Consider the following 15,365-nt stretch of genomic DNA (forward strand, 5'->3'; position numbering starts at 1 on the left):
TGTGTGTATATATATATATATATATATATATATATATATATATATATATATATATATATATATATATATATACTTTTCACAAATACTCAAAGAAATGTTCTCGTCTAATTATGAATCTAATAAGGCTATGCATATTGCATAGACACCCTAATTATACTATTAAATTAGCTAATAAGAAAATGCAAGAACATCATCATAATTATGTTTCATTTACGTTTAACAACTTCGTACTAATAATTACTACTTTCGTTGCGTCTGATGTTTTCCGGATGAATGTGTTTGTGAAATCTCGCTCCAGCTGTAGGATCCACAGCGCTTGTTTGTTGTGTTCATTTTATTATTATTATTATTATTATTATTATTGTTGTTGTTGTTGTTGTTATTATTGTTGTTTTTGTTCTTATTATTATTATTATAATTATTATTATTGTTGTTATTATTATTATTATTATTGTTGTTGTTGCTGTTGTTATTATTATTATTATAAATATTATTATTATTATTATTATTGTTATTGTTATAATTATTATTATTATTGTTGTTCTTATTATTATTATTATAATTATTATTATTGTTGTTATTATTATTATTATTATTATTATTGTTATTATGATTATTATTATTATTATTATTATTATTATTATTATTTTTATATTATTATTATTATTTTTATATTATTATTATTATTATTATTATTATTATTATCATTATTATTATTATTATTATTACTTGCTAAGCAATAACCCTAGTTGGAAAAGTAGAATGCTATAAGCCCTAGGGCTCCAACAAGGAAAATAGCCCCGTGAGGAAAGGAAATAAGGAATTACAAGAAAAATAATTGACAATTGAAATATTTTAAGAACAGTAACAACATTAAAATAACTATTTCATATATAAGCTATAAAAACTTAAAAAAAAAAAAAAACAGAGGAAGATAAATAAGATGGAACAGTGTGTCCGAGTGTACAGAGGCTATGACACTACCCAAGACCAGAGAACTTTGATTTGATTTTGACAGACGTTACCCCCCCCCCACCCCCCCCCCCCACCCCCCACCTGGTTGGGATGATTAATATTTGTAGTGGTTCACCTAACTGTGACACCTGTTTGTACGAAAGCATCTGTTCCATCAGCTAATGAGCTATTAATTATCTCGTATTTCATATGTATATGAGATCTATTTGAAGGTTGTTACTACTCTTAAAATATACTGATCTTAAAATATTTTATTTGAATTGTTTATTACTCTCCCGCTGTGAAATTTCGTTATATAAGTTTAAACAGTATCCTTGTTATGGTGTTTGCACCTGTTCTGTATTTTATAGTTAACGTTCTTTGTGAGCTTTTGCTGCCTCCACACGTGTCTAATGTCGTGTTTGGTATTTTAAACACCTGCCGAAAAAATAGATTTATGACATGTGTTTCACAGTATTTTTATATATATATATAAATGTTAAGACCTAGAAAGCCTGTTCTTTGATTAATAACACACACACACTCTCTCTCATATACTGTATATGTTTTGAAGGTATATTTTTCCGACCCAAGAACATCCACAAATATACATGGACGTTATCATGTGGCAGTTACAAAAATCAAATAGATCACATAGCCATTATTATTATTATTATTATTATTATTATTATTATTATTATTATTATTATTACTTGTTAAACTACAACCCTAGTTGGAAAAGCAGAATGCTATAAGCCGGGGTACACCAACAGGGAAAATAGCCCAGTGAGGAAAGGTAACAAGGAAAAATAAAGTATTTTGAGAACAGTAACAACATTAAAATAAATATTGCCTATATAAACTATAGAAAACTTTAACAAAACAAGAGGAAGAGAAATAAGATAGAATAGTGTATCTGAGTGTACCCTCAAGCAAGAGAAATCTAACCCAAGACATTGGAAGACCATAGTACAGTGGCTATAGCACTACCAAAGACTAGAAAACAATGGTTTGATTTTGTAGTGTCCTTCTCCTAGAAGAGCTGCTTACCATAGCTAAAGAGTCTCTTCTAACCTTACCAAGAGGAAAGTGGCCAATGAACAATTACAGTGCAGTAGCCCCTTGAGTGAAGAGGAATTGTTTGGTAATCTCAGTATTGTCAGGTGTATGAGGACAGAGGAGAATATGTAAAGAATAGGCCAGACTATTCGGTGTATGTGTAGGCAAAGGGAAAATATACTGTAACGAGAGAGAAGGATCCAATTTAGTACTGTCTGGGCAGTCAAAGGACCTCATAACTCTCTAGCAGTAGTATCACAGCAGGTGGCTGGTGCCATTAATAAAGAGAGAAGGAGGTCTGAGGCAATTTAAGAAGCTATAAAGGTGCAGATACTGGTAGTGATCACCAGCTCTCATTGCCACACTGACATTAAAACTGAAAAGACCCAACAGAAATGCAGATAGAATACCTAGGTTTGATGCACCTAAGCTTCTAGAACAGTGTTTCCCAACCCTGGGGTAAATTACCCCAGTGGGGGTAATGGACCCGTATTTTTGGGGTAATCAAGATGTTCTGAAATTGAGTTATTCATTGATGATGGTTCATTTTGATATCCATTAAAATGGAAAAGTTTGTATTTGTTTTGGATCCTTAATTATAAGCAGCCAATAGCGGGCTACATGATCCATACAGTTCATCAGGTGGCTGCAAAAAAAAAAAAAAAAACATCAGATGTTACCGGGTATATGTTCAATGGGGTCATTGATTAGCTGGAAATAAAATTTTGGGGTAATCATTTAAAAAAGGTTGGGAAACACTGGTTTAGAAGATGAGCACAGAAAAAGGTTTTGCAATCTTAGAGACTTTAAGAGACGAGGAGCAGACAATTACAGTAATGAAGAATGGTGTGATATTAAGAACATATATCAGTCGGTTGGTAGTGAAGTTTTGGGACATGCAGTTACAAGGAGAAAACCATGGATATCAAATGATACATTGGATACTATAAAAAAGATACAAAGACAGAAATTGATTGTTGAAGGTTTTCGAGGAATTAATGAAAATCACAAGGTAAAGCATGCTAAGTATTCAAGTCTTGAGAGTGAAGTCAAAAGAAAAGCCAGAAATGACTGGAGAGAATATTTAGACAGGAAAGCCGATGAGGCTGACAAAGCTATGAATTCAGGGAGTGGTTATGGTGTAAGAATTGATCACAAAGTTATTAATGAAATCTGTACTTGGGCAAAGAAGAAGTATATATATCCATTAAAAAGAGAGATGGATCTGTTATAACAACAGAAGATGATGAAAGGTATCATTGGATGGCACTCTTTAGTGAGGTCATAAGTAGGAGATTACGAAGGGAATAATTTGATTGATATAGCTGAAGCTGAGGAAGACCTTCATGTGCCCATGAATGAATTCAGTGCGTTTGAAGTCGAAATTATTCTTTAAAAAATTCAAGAGATGGAAAGCCCTGGTGTCCGTGGCCTCTAACGTGTCATATGATTCAATATTTTGTCTTAAATAAGAAAATAAACTTTTATTCTACTACTGCGAAGTCAGCAATAAATGCATGCTGCATATGTGCACTGTCACATAAATTATTTTCTATTCCGATGAGCGGGTAACTTGAAAACAGAGGGGGTAGCTTGAAACCGGTTTCAAACTACACCCCGGGTAATCTGAAACCAGTTTTCAAGTTACCGGGGGGTAGCTTGAAACTGGGGGTAGCTTGAAACCGGTTTCAAACTACCCCCCGGGTAATCTGAAACCAGTTTCAAGTTACCGGGGGGTAGCTTGAAACCGATTTCAAACTACCCCCGGGGTAATCTGAAACCAGTTTCAAGTTACCGGGGGGGGGTTGGCTTGAAACGGGGGGTAGCTTGAAACCTTTACACTGGGATACGATAGATTAACTGCTGAGATGATATTGGCCGAAAATGAAGTGACCCCCAGAATACTCATAAGATTATTTTGTATAATGTGGCATGGATAGACAAAGCCTGATGAATGGGAGCTAGAAGTGTTGGTGAACTGGGGTGTGACATACCCCTACAAAGATAATAATGGAAATAGTACTTACGTTAGTTTTGTTGGCAAATGCTTCCTATTACAAACAAAGCAACTCATTTTCATTCGCTTCAGCAAAAAAGTTATTTTTAAGTAAAAAGAAAGTCAAATATATTTGGAAAAACGAACTTATCTGCTTAGATCAATTTTAACGTCAAGCCTACGAGAAAGGAAAACTTGAATGTTGACTTTTTAGGTCACTTACGGTAGACTGATGCTGGGAAACACTGTAAACAAAAGGAGAAACAGAATAACTGAAAAAAAGTTGAAAAAGTACTAGGCCCAGAAAATCACCAATAAAAATTATGAATTTTTAGTCATTTTTAGGGGACAAAAATAATAATAAAAATAGTACTTATGTTAGTTATATTAACAAACGCTTAGAAATAAAACACAAAATTCAAGTTATTTTCATTCATTTTGGCAAAAAAACTTAATTGTTAGTTTTTCCTTTTTTTACAAATTAAAAAGAAATGTACCAATTTGAAAATATCAATCTTTTACGTTGCCCTCGGAGAACTGTAAACTAAAAGGCCGTGGCTGGAACATTAAATGAAGGAGAAACACGGGAAATGAGAAAAAAAAAAAAATTTGAAAAAGCAAGCGATAAAGAAATAACCAATAAAAAAATATTGGTTTTGGTAATTTTCAGTGAACACCTGGTTGATAAGACAATAGCGCAAGTGCTCGGTCGTAGAGGGAAGCAGTGTAACCTGTAAGGATGATTTTTTATAAAGGGAACGAATTCTCTGCTATTGACTTTCACACGACACCCATACCACATTTAATCTTAATGCTTATGCTGGGTCTTCCATGTCATCAGCATAAGCATTAAGATTTAATGTGTGTATGGGTGCCGTGTGAAAGTCATTTGCAGAGAATTCGTAACCTTTATAAAACTTTACATAACACCTATAGTCAATTTCTTTTAGCGATGCATTTTTGCACCGACTCGCAGTGGTGTCCTTTTAGCTCGGAAAAGTTCTGATCGCTGATTGGTTGGACGAGATAATTCTAACCAATCAGCGATCAGGAAACTTTTCCGAGCTAAAAGGGCACCGCTGCGAGTCGGTGCAAATCTGCCTCGATAAAAGAAATGGACTATAGCTAATACATATCGCTTACTTTTAACGTCATGTTGTGTCGTCTTTGTTCAAAATTGACTATAAGGTTTGTGTAAAGCGCTAAAGAAGTTTGGATGAACTATTACCAAGTGGTAACGTCCCTGACTGGCGAACGCCTCGAGTCCCGCTCAAACTCGTTAGTTTCTTTGGTCGCTGCAACCTCACCATCCTTGTGAGCCAAGGATGGGTGGTTTAGGGGAACCTATAGGTCTATCTGCTGAGTCATCAGCAGCCATTGCTTGGCCCTCCTTGGTCCTAGCTTGGGTGGAGAGGGGGCTTGGGCTGTGATCATAATTATATATGGTCAGTCATTTGGGTTGTGGTGGCCGATGTGGTAACGTCCCTGACTGGTGAACGCCAGACTGGGCCACAAGTCCCGCTCAAACTCGTTAGTTTCTTTGGTCGCTGCAATCTCACCATCCTTGTGAGCTAAGGATTGGGTTTTGGGGGACCCTATAAGTCTATCTGCTGAGTCATTAGTAGCCATTCCTTGGCCCTCTTTGGTCCTAGGTCCTAGCTTGGGTGTAGAGAGGGCTTGGGTGCTGATCATATATATATATATATATATATATATATATATATATATATATATATATGGTCAGTCTCGAGAACTTTGTCCTGTTCGATAGGGCAATGTCACTGTCCCTTGCATCTGGCATTCATGATCGACCTTTAAACCTTTAAATCCCGTTATCCAGATAGCTAAAGTTTCACCTCACTGACATCCAGCTTTGTGGTAATGCTTACGTGGATTCAATGAATGTGAGTGGCCAGAGTTGGTGGAGGAATGGGAGGAACCGGTGGAGGAGGAGTGTGGAGAGGGGGGAGGGAGATCGGAAGTTCTGTTGTAGCACAGCCCAGCTGGCTGTTGAATTGTAGTTGGCATTCAGATTAATTGGTGGCACCACAGCCAAGTAGCCGCTAGCTCCACTCTCGCCCGTAGTGAGTTTTTCCGGTTGTTGACGTACTTTCGAGTCGGTTTCCATGAGAACGTGCCGGGATATCCTTGTGAGTATGGGAAAAGGACGTTGTTAGGAATTCTCTGTTAATTCTGATAGAGGAAAGGGGAATATTAGGAATTCTATGTTAATTCTGATAGAGGAAAGGGGAATATCTGAGGAACGGTGGTGGGTTTCCATGAGAACGTGCCGGGATATCCTTGTGAGTATGGGAAAAAGACCTTGCTAGGAATTCTATGTTAATTCTGATAGAGGAAAGAGGTAATATCTGAGGAACGGTGTTCTTATAGAGAGGTATTCTAGAAGCTAGTTAACTTGGTAAGTAATTTTATGGGAAAAGGACGTTGATAGGAATTCTATGTTAATTCTGATAGAGGAAAGGGGAATATCTGAGGAACGGTGTTCTTATAGAGAGGTATTCTAGAAGGTAGTTATCTTGGAAATTAATTTCATAACGGTAGGGAACTTAAGCTAAAAAAGGATACTAGTAACATATTTGATTTTGAGGAATGATTTATTGGTAATAAAGGTTTCTATTGAAGGGAATCATTTTCATAGGAAATGATCAGTAATTGTTATTATAGCAGGAAATTACCATAGGTGGAAGTTATGATATAGGAAATAGATTGCTATAGAAGAAATTTATTTGTATTTGACTACTTATTAATTATCACTTATGAATGTAGTCAATAAACTTATTAGAGAAGTGAATTATTCAATAGGAGAATACATTGTATTTCATCTGATTATTTCCTGGTAAAATCCAATATCATTGATGACCAAAGCAGATTCGCCCAAAATTCTTCTCCGTTATTGTGGTATAAATTTACGTATTATGTTCTAGTATGGACATTGTTGTGGCGTGCAGTATGTTGTTAAACAAACTACAGTATTGATTATTAATGCTCATACTAGCACGCAGACTTTTCATAGAATATATATATATATATATATATATATATATATATATATATATATATATGTGTGTGTGTATATATATATATATATATATATATATATATATATATATATATATATATATATATATATATATATATATATATACTTTGTTGGAGTCCTTGACCTTATAGCATCCAGCTTTTCCAACCAGGATTGTAGCTTAGTAATATATATGTATATATATATATATATATATATATATATATATATATATATATATATATAGAGAGAGAGAGAGAGAGAGAGAGAGAGAGAGAGAGAGAGAGAGAGAGAGTGAGAGAGAACATGTTTATCGCCATGTTCAGCAAGGCTGTATAAGTCAGGGTCACCCATACTAGGTTGGTTTGCTGTCAGTGATTTGACTGAAATCTCGCCCATCACCAACCCGCACTGGCCAGCGTGTTGATGAAAACTGGCCAAACCCCAGACATGAATTGACGTCTCTGAGGCCTTTGTCTTGCAGTTCACGAGAAACGACTGTATTTATTGTTGTTGTTGTATGTGTATATATGTATATTCATGTTTGTTTATCTCTTAAGTATGAACGTCAGCTACCCGAATCTATGAACTTATTCCAGCTGCGACCAAGTTGTGGAATGATCTTCTTAATCGGGTAGTTGAATCGGTAGAACTTCAAAAGTTCAAACTTGCTGCAAATGTTTTCATGTTGAACAGGCTGACATAAGTCTTTTTAAAGTTTATAAATGAAATATCTATTTTAATATCGTTACTGTTTTTTATAATATTTAATTGAATTGTTCATTATTTCTCATATCGTTTTTTATTTCATATTTTCTTTCCTCACTGGGTTATTTTTACCTGTTGGAGCCCTTGGGCTTATAGCATCCTGCTCTTCTACTAGGGTTGTTGCTTAGCTAGTAGCAGTAGTTGTAGTAGTAGTAGTAGTAGTAGTGATAATAATAATAATGATAATAATAATAATAATAATAGTAGTACTTGGGGCAAGTTGTGAGGCATGAAGTTAAATCCTTCCATCTTTTCGCGAACTATTTCTTAAATAGATACAACTCATTAAGAAATGTAGATGTCAGTGTTAATTGTAAATTTACTCTTTGAGAAACATGTGGTCCCGATTGCATGAAAAGTGTGGTACAGAGAGAAGATAATGCAAAAGAACCACGGGGAAAATGAAAATTGGAAATGTAAGATTAAGTCCTGACTAGTTTCGTGATACCCCTTTACTTCGTCTTTCCCCAATTTACTGGTTAGATTTGACCTGTGTTTCTTACACATATAAAACGTTTATAGGTAGTAGGTTGGCCAGGGTACCAGCCACCCGGTGAAATACTACCGCGAGAGAGTTATTGGGTCTTTTGAATGGCCAGACAGTAGTACATGTGATCCTTCTCTCTGGTTACGGTTCATTTTCCTTTTGCCTACACACACACACATACACAAACCGAATAGTCTGGCATATTCCTTATACATTCTCCTCTGTTCTCATACACCTGACAACACTGAGATTACCAAACATTTCTTTTTACTGCACTGTAATTGTTCAGTGGCCACTTTCCTCATTGCAAGGGTAGAAGAGACTCTTTAGCTATGGTAAGCAGCTCTTCTTGGAGAAGCACGTTGCAAAATCAAACCATTGTTCTCCAGTCTTGGGTAGTGCCATAGCCTCTGTACCATGGTCTTCCACTGTCTTGGGTTATAATTCTCTTGCTTGAGGGTACACTCAGGCACACTGTTCTATCTTATTTACCTTCTTGTTTCGATAAAATTTTTATAGTTTAGAATTCCGTAAATGGGAATGGACATAAAAACCCCATATGTAATATTATTATTATTATTATTATTATTATTAGTAGTAGTAGTAGTAGTAGTAGTAGTAGTAGTAGTAGTAGTAGCAGCAGTAGCAGCTAAGCTACAACCCTAGTTGGAAAAGCAAGATGCTGTAAGACCAAGGACTCCAACAGGGAAAAAATAGCCCGGTGACGAAAGGAAATAAGGAAATAAATAGATTACAAGAGAAGTTTAGGGACCCTTTGGCTGGTAGCCTTCTACTTTTCTATTGAGGGTTGCATCTAGACTTGTAATTGTATAAAACAACAATAAGAATTCAATAATATATATATATATATATATATATATATATATATATATATATATATATATATATATATATACACACATACATACATATATATACATATACTTATACATTATACATAGATAGATAGATAGACAAATTTCTATTGACCACAAATTTTACATTAAAAATTACAATAAACATAATTACATATTAACATGAATCTATTATACATATCGGGATATTTACATTATTTCATACACAATGTAGTCCATGAAATTACAGGATTTATGATAGTTCCTCAGCATATATCACAATTAAAATTATTAAACATATTTCCTATAAACCACTTTAACATAAAATTAGAAATTACTATTAAACCAAAGAAAATATATCTATGGGTAGCAATTCAAGATACCTCTACATACATGTATCCGCATACTTGTTGATACAGTCAGTTTGCAAAATGAGTCCATGCAGATTGTCCAAAAAGATTAGGAAATATGCATGTTTTAGTTTCAATTAGCTTTTATCTACTACCATATGATTTTAGACAATTTAGATTTATCTAGAATTTTAGGCATTTCCTTGACATTACCTAATAAGTCTTTTATTTGTAAATACTGGAAATGTCTTCTGACTTGGGTATAGTGTTATCTAACTTTAATCGTATTTATATAATTGTTTATTTATTTATCTATTAATTAATTTATTTGTATATGTTCTAACTTGTATAATTGTCATTGGTATGATATGTAACTAAAGTGGGCCAAAACATGAATTGATTATTTTTACTATTACTCACAATGGTAGCCTATAATACGGAAAAAAAGCCTTCATGAATTATAACAGGAAAAGTAAACTGTTACGGAACGGATTAACCCGGATGTGAAAAAAAAATAAGAAATAAGTTAAAATTGATATATACACACTAAAGCAGTTCTATATATGAGAAACACGAAGGCAAGGATATAAAGGGTTAAAGTCTTCAGAAGAGACGGACAACAGCTCCGATATTAATAACGAAATGAAGAAACCTCTGCTATTAGAGAGTATGACATCTTGGCAAAAAGTTATTATAATCAAAATTGTTTGATTTTAATAACCAGCAATGATAGACAGTGTTTCTGGCATCCACATAAGGGCACAATCCTCCCCTATAAAAGAGAAAGTGTCTGGCTATATAGATAAATATATTTCTCTCCTATAGCGTTGAGTGGCATCGGGAGAAGGAGTAGTCACCCCCTTGTGAGTGGTAGTCCTCTGAGAGGTAAACTCTGAAACAACACTCCCACAAATTGCCGAACCAGTGGGTTGTAGCTAGGAAAGCGGGAGTGGGTGGGAAGGATTGAACCTGGGTGCGTATATTCACATCGAAATATTTAGCGGTCATTTCTGACGGGTCGCGTACAATAGTATCCCAATAATGGTAGAGTAAAAGATCTAGGTTTTGTGGAATTAGCGGCTTTATCCTTGCACGTAACGGGAAACATGACGTTCAATATCTAGGTATCTTTTACGATTGCACAAACCGAATTAAAGAAAATGTGAAACGCAAAGATTATTATTATTATTATTATTGCAATCCAAGCTACAACCCTAGTTGGAAAAGCAAGATGCTATAAGCCCAGGGGCTCCAACAGGGAAAAATAGCCCAGTGAGGAAAGGAAATAAGGAAATAAATAAATGAAGAGAACAAATTAACAATAAATCATTCTAAAATAAGTAACAACGTCAAAACAGACATGTCATATATAAACTATTAACAACATCAAAAACAAATATGTCATAAATAAACTATAAAAAGACTCATGTCAGCCTGGTCAACAAAAAAGCATTTGATCCAACTTTGAACTTTTGAAGTTATACTGATTCAACCACCCGATTAGGAAGATCATTCCACAACTTGGTAACAACTGTCAAGTACGAAGTAGCCGGTATTCAGAAGTATTGAAAGTACGCTGCTATTCACAGCGCCGAGTGTAGCAGAAGCAGGGCGATTAATGTAGGCTAATCAATAGTCCCATTGGCGTTTGGAATCTTTGAGGTATTGAGGGAATTTAGAAGCTCTGATGCGTGCCACGTGGGTGACGAGGTGGTGGAGCCCTGTCCGTCAGCCGGGTGGCGTTGCTTCAGTGATATTTCGGGTAAATAAGTCATGTTCTGATCCTCAGACGGTGCTACCTTCAAAAATTTGGTAATTATTATTGTTATTATTATTATTATTAGTAGTAGTAGTAGTAGAAGTAGTAGTAGTAGTAGTAGTATTACTTGCTAAGCTACAACCCTAGTTAGAAAAGCAAGATGCTACGAGCTCAGGGGCTCCAACAGAGAAAATAGCCCAGTGAGGAAAGGCAACAAGATAAAATAGAATATTTTAAGAACAGTGGCAACATTGAAATAAATATTTCTTATGTAAACTATAAAAACTTTAAAAAAAACAGAAGACAAATAAGATAGAATAGTGTACTCTCAAGCAAGAGAACACCCGTAAATAAAGGCAGGAAACAAATAAAAAGCAATGAATCTTTGAATAAACTGTCAGAGAAAAGATACAGGGTTCATATAAAGGCAAGATATTCGTAACTTGAACACCCAAAGATATTTCACTGAAGATCACTAGCTTCTGATAGACATGGAGGGCTTTCGGGAAACGGCAATTGAAGAGAACAAGAGCATCTGCATAGTCGAATCGAGGCAACACTGGGTCTGATCAGCATCGTCCTTTTACTTTTTTTTTTTTTTTTTTTTTTTTTTTTTCTTAGTTGAATCGAGGCAACGCTGGGTCCGATCAGCATTGTCTTCTTCTTCTTCTTCTTCTTCTTCTTCTTCTTCTTCTTCTTCTTCTTCTACTTCTTTTTTTTTTTTTTTGAGGGTCAAGAGCACAAAAATTTCATATGAGCAAGATAGGTTAAGTGATACAGCAAGATATGACGCCACCATTTTACTCTTCGTATTAGATTAGAATATTAAAAAATGACTACATAAGGGGGTCAACAAAGGTGGTGGAAATATCAAAGAAAGTGCAGGAAGGGAGGCTGGGATTGTATGGACACCTGATGAGGAGAGATGAGGACCACGTTGGGAGACACACTATGGAGAGGGAGGTTCAGGGAAGAAGAAGAAGAGGGAGACCAAGAAAGAGATGGAGGGACTGTGTGAGAGGAGACTTACAGGAGAAAGGGATTGATGAGGCAGAAGCGCAGAATAGAAAAAGATGGAAACGGCTCATCCGCAACGGTGACCCCATATAAAAATGGGAACCAGCTGGGAAGAAGAAGATAAGATTACAATATTCTACGAAGACGAAGAAAATGTTCCATATGTCGTCCATTAAAGATTTGGAACAACTGAGTGGGCCCTGACCACTATTATCATTAATTATTAATACTACCTAAGCTACAACCCTAGTTGGAAAAACAGGATACTGTAAGCCCGAGGGCTCCCACAGGGAATATAGCATAGTGAGGAAAGGAAATAAGGAAACAAATAGCATAGTGTGAGTGCACCCTTAAGGAAGAGAACTCACCCTTGAGATAGTGGAAGACCATGGTACAGAGGCTATGGCACTACCCAAGACCAGAGAACAATGGTGTGATTTTGTAGTGCTGTTCAAGGAGAGCTGGGCTCCAACTAGGAAAATGGCATAGTGAGGAAAGGAAATAAGGAAACAAATAGAATAGTGTGAGTGCACCCTTAAGGAAGAGAACTCACCCTCAAGACAGTGGAAGACCATGGTACAGAGGCTATGGCACTACCCAAGACCAGAGAACAATGGTATGATTTTGTAGTGCCCTTCTAGAAGAGCTGGGCTCCCACAGGGAATATAGCATAGTGAGGAAAGGAAATAAGGAAACAAATAGAATAGTGTGGCTAAGTGCACCCTCAAGCAAAAGAACTGAACTTCAAGACAATGGAAGACCATGGTACAGAAGCTATGGCACTACCCAAGACCAGAGAACAATGGTATGATTTTGGAGTGTCCTTCTCCTAGAAGAGCTGCTTATCATGGCTAAAGTCTCTTCTACCATTACCAAGTGTTAAGGGAGAAATCACTGCCACATATATTTTAATTGTTGGGTTGAATTGATAAAGGAAGTTGAATACTAGTTCTCATTGACAACAAATCGACGCAAATAGAGCAAAAGCAAAATAATAAAAAAATAATAAAAAATAAAAAAATAATAAAAAAAAATTAAAAAAAAAATTTAAAATTGTATATTTCCCAATGATACGCTTAGCACTAGCTCTGTGGATAGGTTATTGACCACCGTGTTTTTTACAACAAAAGCAGGTGTGGCTTTATGATTACTGTATACGTTTTAAACACAAATATATAATGTATATATATACACACACACATATATATATATATATATATATATATATATATATATATATATATATATATATATATATATATGTGTGTGTGTGTGCATATATGTATATATATATATATATATATATATATATATATATATATATATATATATATATATATATATGTGTGTGTGTGTGTGTGTGTGTTTGTGTGTGGGTGTGGGTGTTAGTGTGTGTTTTGCAACAGACATACATACGTACATTGATATATATATATATATATATATATATATATATATATATATATATATATATGTATATATATACACATACATACATACATACAATTTATACATGGGCGTGGGTGGGTAGTCTTGTACATCATTGAATATACCAGAACAATTACTTATCATTTCCATATTTATAAATATATGTACGCGATTAACAAACAGAAGAAAGACAGAACACAAAATCGATATCAAATTGCTCTGGTGAACACATTTCTTAACTGCATGTTCGCCCAACTACAATTAGCATTTCTAATAAGTAGAACAATATTCTAAACGACATAATGATTTATGCTAATTAGCATAAATTTTCGGGTGTTCCCGTGGGTTAAGTCATTAACGTGGATTAATTATTATTATTATTATTATTATTATTATTATTATTATTATTATTATTATTATTATTATTATTACTTGCTAAGCTACCACCCTAGTTGGAAAAGCAGAATGTTATAAGCCCAGGGTCCCAACAGGGAAAACAGCTCAGTGGGGAAAGGAAAGAAAGAATAATAGAATATTTTAAGAAGAGTAACATTAAAATAAATATTTCTTATATAAACTATAAAAACTTGAACAAAACAAGTGGAGGAGAAATCAGATAGAATAGTGTGCCTGAGTGTACCCTCAAGCAAGAGGACTCTAACCCAAGACAGTGAAAGACCATGGTACAGAGGCTATGGCACTACCCAAGACTAGAGAACAATGGTTTGATTTTGGAGTGTCCTCCTAGAAGAGCTGCGCCGATCTTTGCCCTGTGAAATTTGTGGCCGGTATTATAGCAACGTTGCCAAGGTATTATAATCAAGAAATTGAAAATTGATTAAATGTTTGAATTTAATTCGGTTTCTTACCCAAATTTAATACAATAGAAGTGATGTATATTGTTCCTTTTCGGCTTGGGAATAGTGGAGAAGTATTGAATGAAAAGCATTTTACTCCGACAAATTGTTTGGCATTTTTTTATCATGAGGGCAGTAAGTATAGGTGAAATAGTAATATAGTTAACCAGCATTTTTTTCTCTTTAAATTTTTTTTTTTTTTTTTTTTTTTTTTTTTTTTTTTTTTTTTGTGTGTGTGTGTGTGTGGCAAAAAGAAAAGGTGAAATAGTATTGTAGTTTACCAGCAATTATTCTCTGATTAATATTTGACAATATTTTTATCTTGAGTGACAGCAAGAATATGGGAAATAGTATTTTTCTTTGATAAATATATGTAGTTTTTCTATTTTAAGTGGTAGTAAGAATGAATGAAGTGGTAATATAGTTTACCAGCATTTTTCTTTGATAAATATATGTAATTTTTCTATTTCAAGTGGTAGTAAGAATAAGTGAAAGAGTAATATAGTTCACCAGCTTTTTTCTCTGATAAATATTTAGCACTATTTTTATTTCAAGTGACATCAAGAATAGGTGAAATAGTAATATAGTTCACCTGCATTTTTCTTCGATAAGTAGATGTCGTTTTTCTGTCTTAAGTGGTAGTAAGAATAAGTGAAATATTAATATAGTTCACCAGCATTTTTCTGTGATAAATATTTGTCATTTTTCTATCTTAAGTGGTAGTAGTAAGAATAAGTGAAATAGTAAAATAGTTCACCAGCCTTTTTCTTTGATAAATATTTATAATTTTTCTAAT

At 34.4% G+C, this 15,365-nt stretch overlaps 1 protein-coding gene across 1 annotated transcript in view; it reads left to right on the forward strand.

Moving 5' to 3' along the window:
- The first annotated feature begins 6,044 nt into the window (after nucleotides 1-6,044).
- Nucleotides 6,045-15,365, forward strand: part of LOC137627348 (uncharacterized) — a 104,287-nt gene continuing 94,966 nt past the window's right edge. Inside the window, 1 exon segment of the mRNA XM_068358432.1 lies at nucleotides 6,045-6,159. The gene's annotated coding sequence lies outside the window, so the exon portion shown is untranslated.

The sequence above is a fragment of the Palaemon carinicauda genome, chromosome 35, assembly GCF_036898095.1.
Source record: "Palaemon carinicauda isolate YSFRI2023 chromosome 35, ASM3689809v2, whole genome shotgun sequence".
Taxonomy (NCBI): domain Eukaryota; kingdom Metazoa; phylum Arthropoda; class Malacostraca; order Decapoda; family Palaemonidae; genus Palaemon; species Palaemon carinicauda.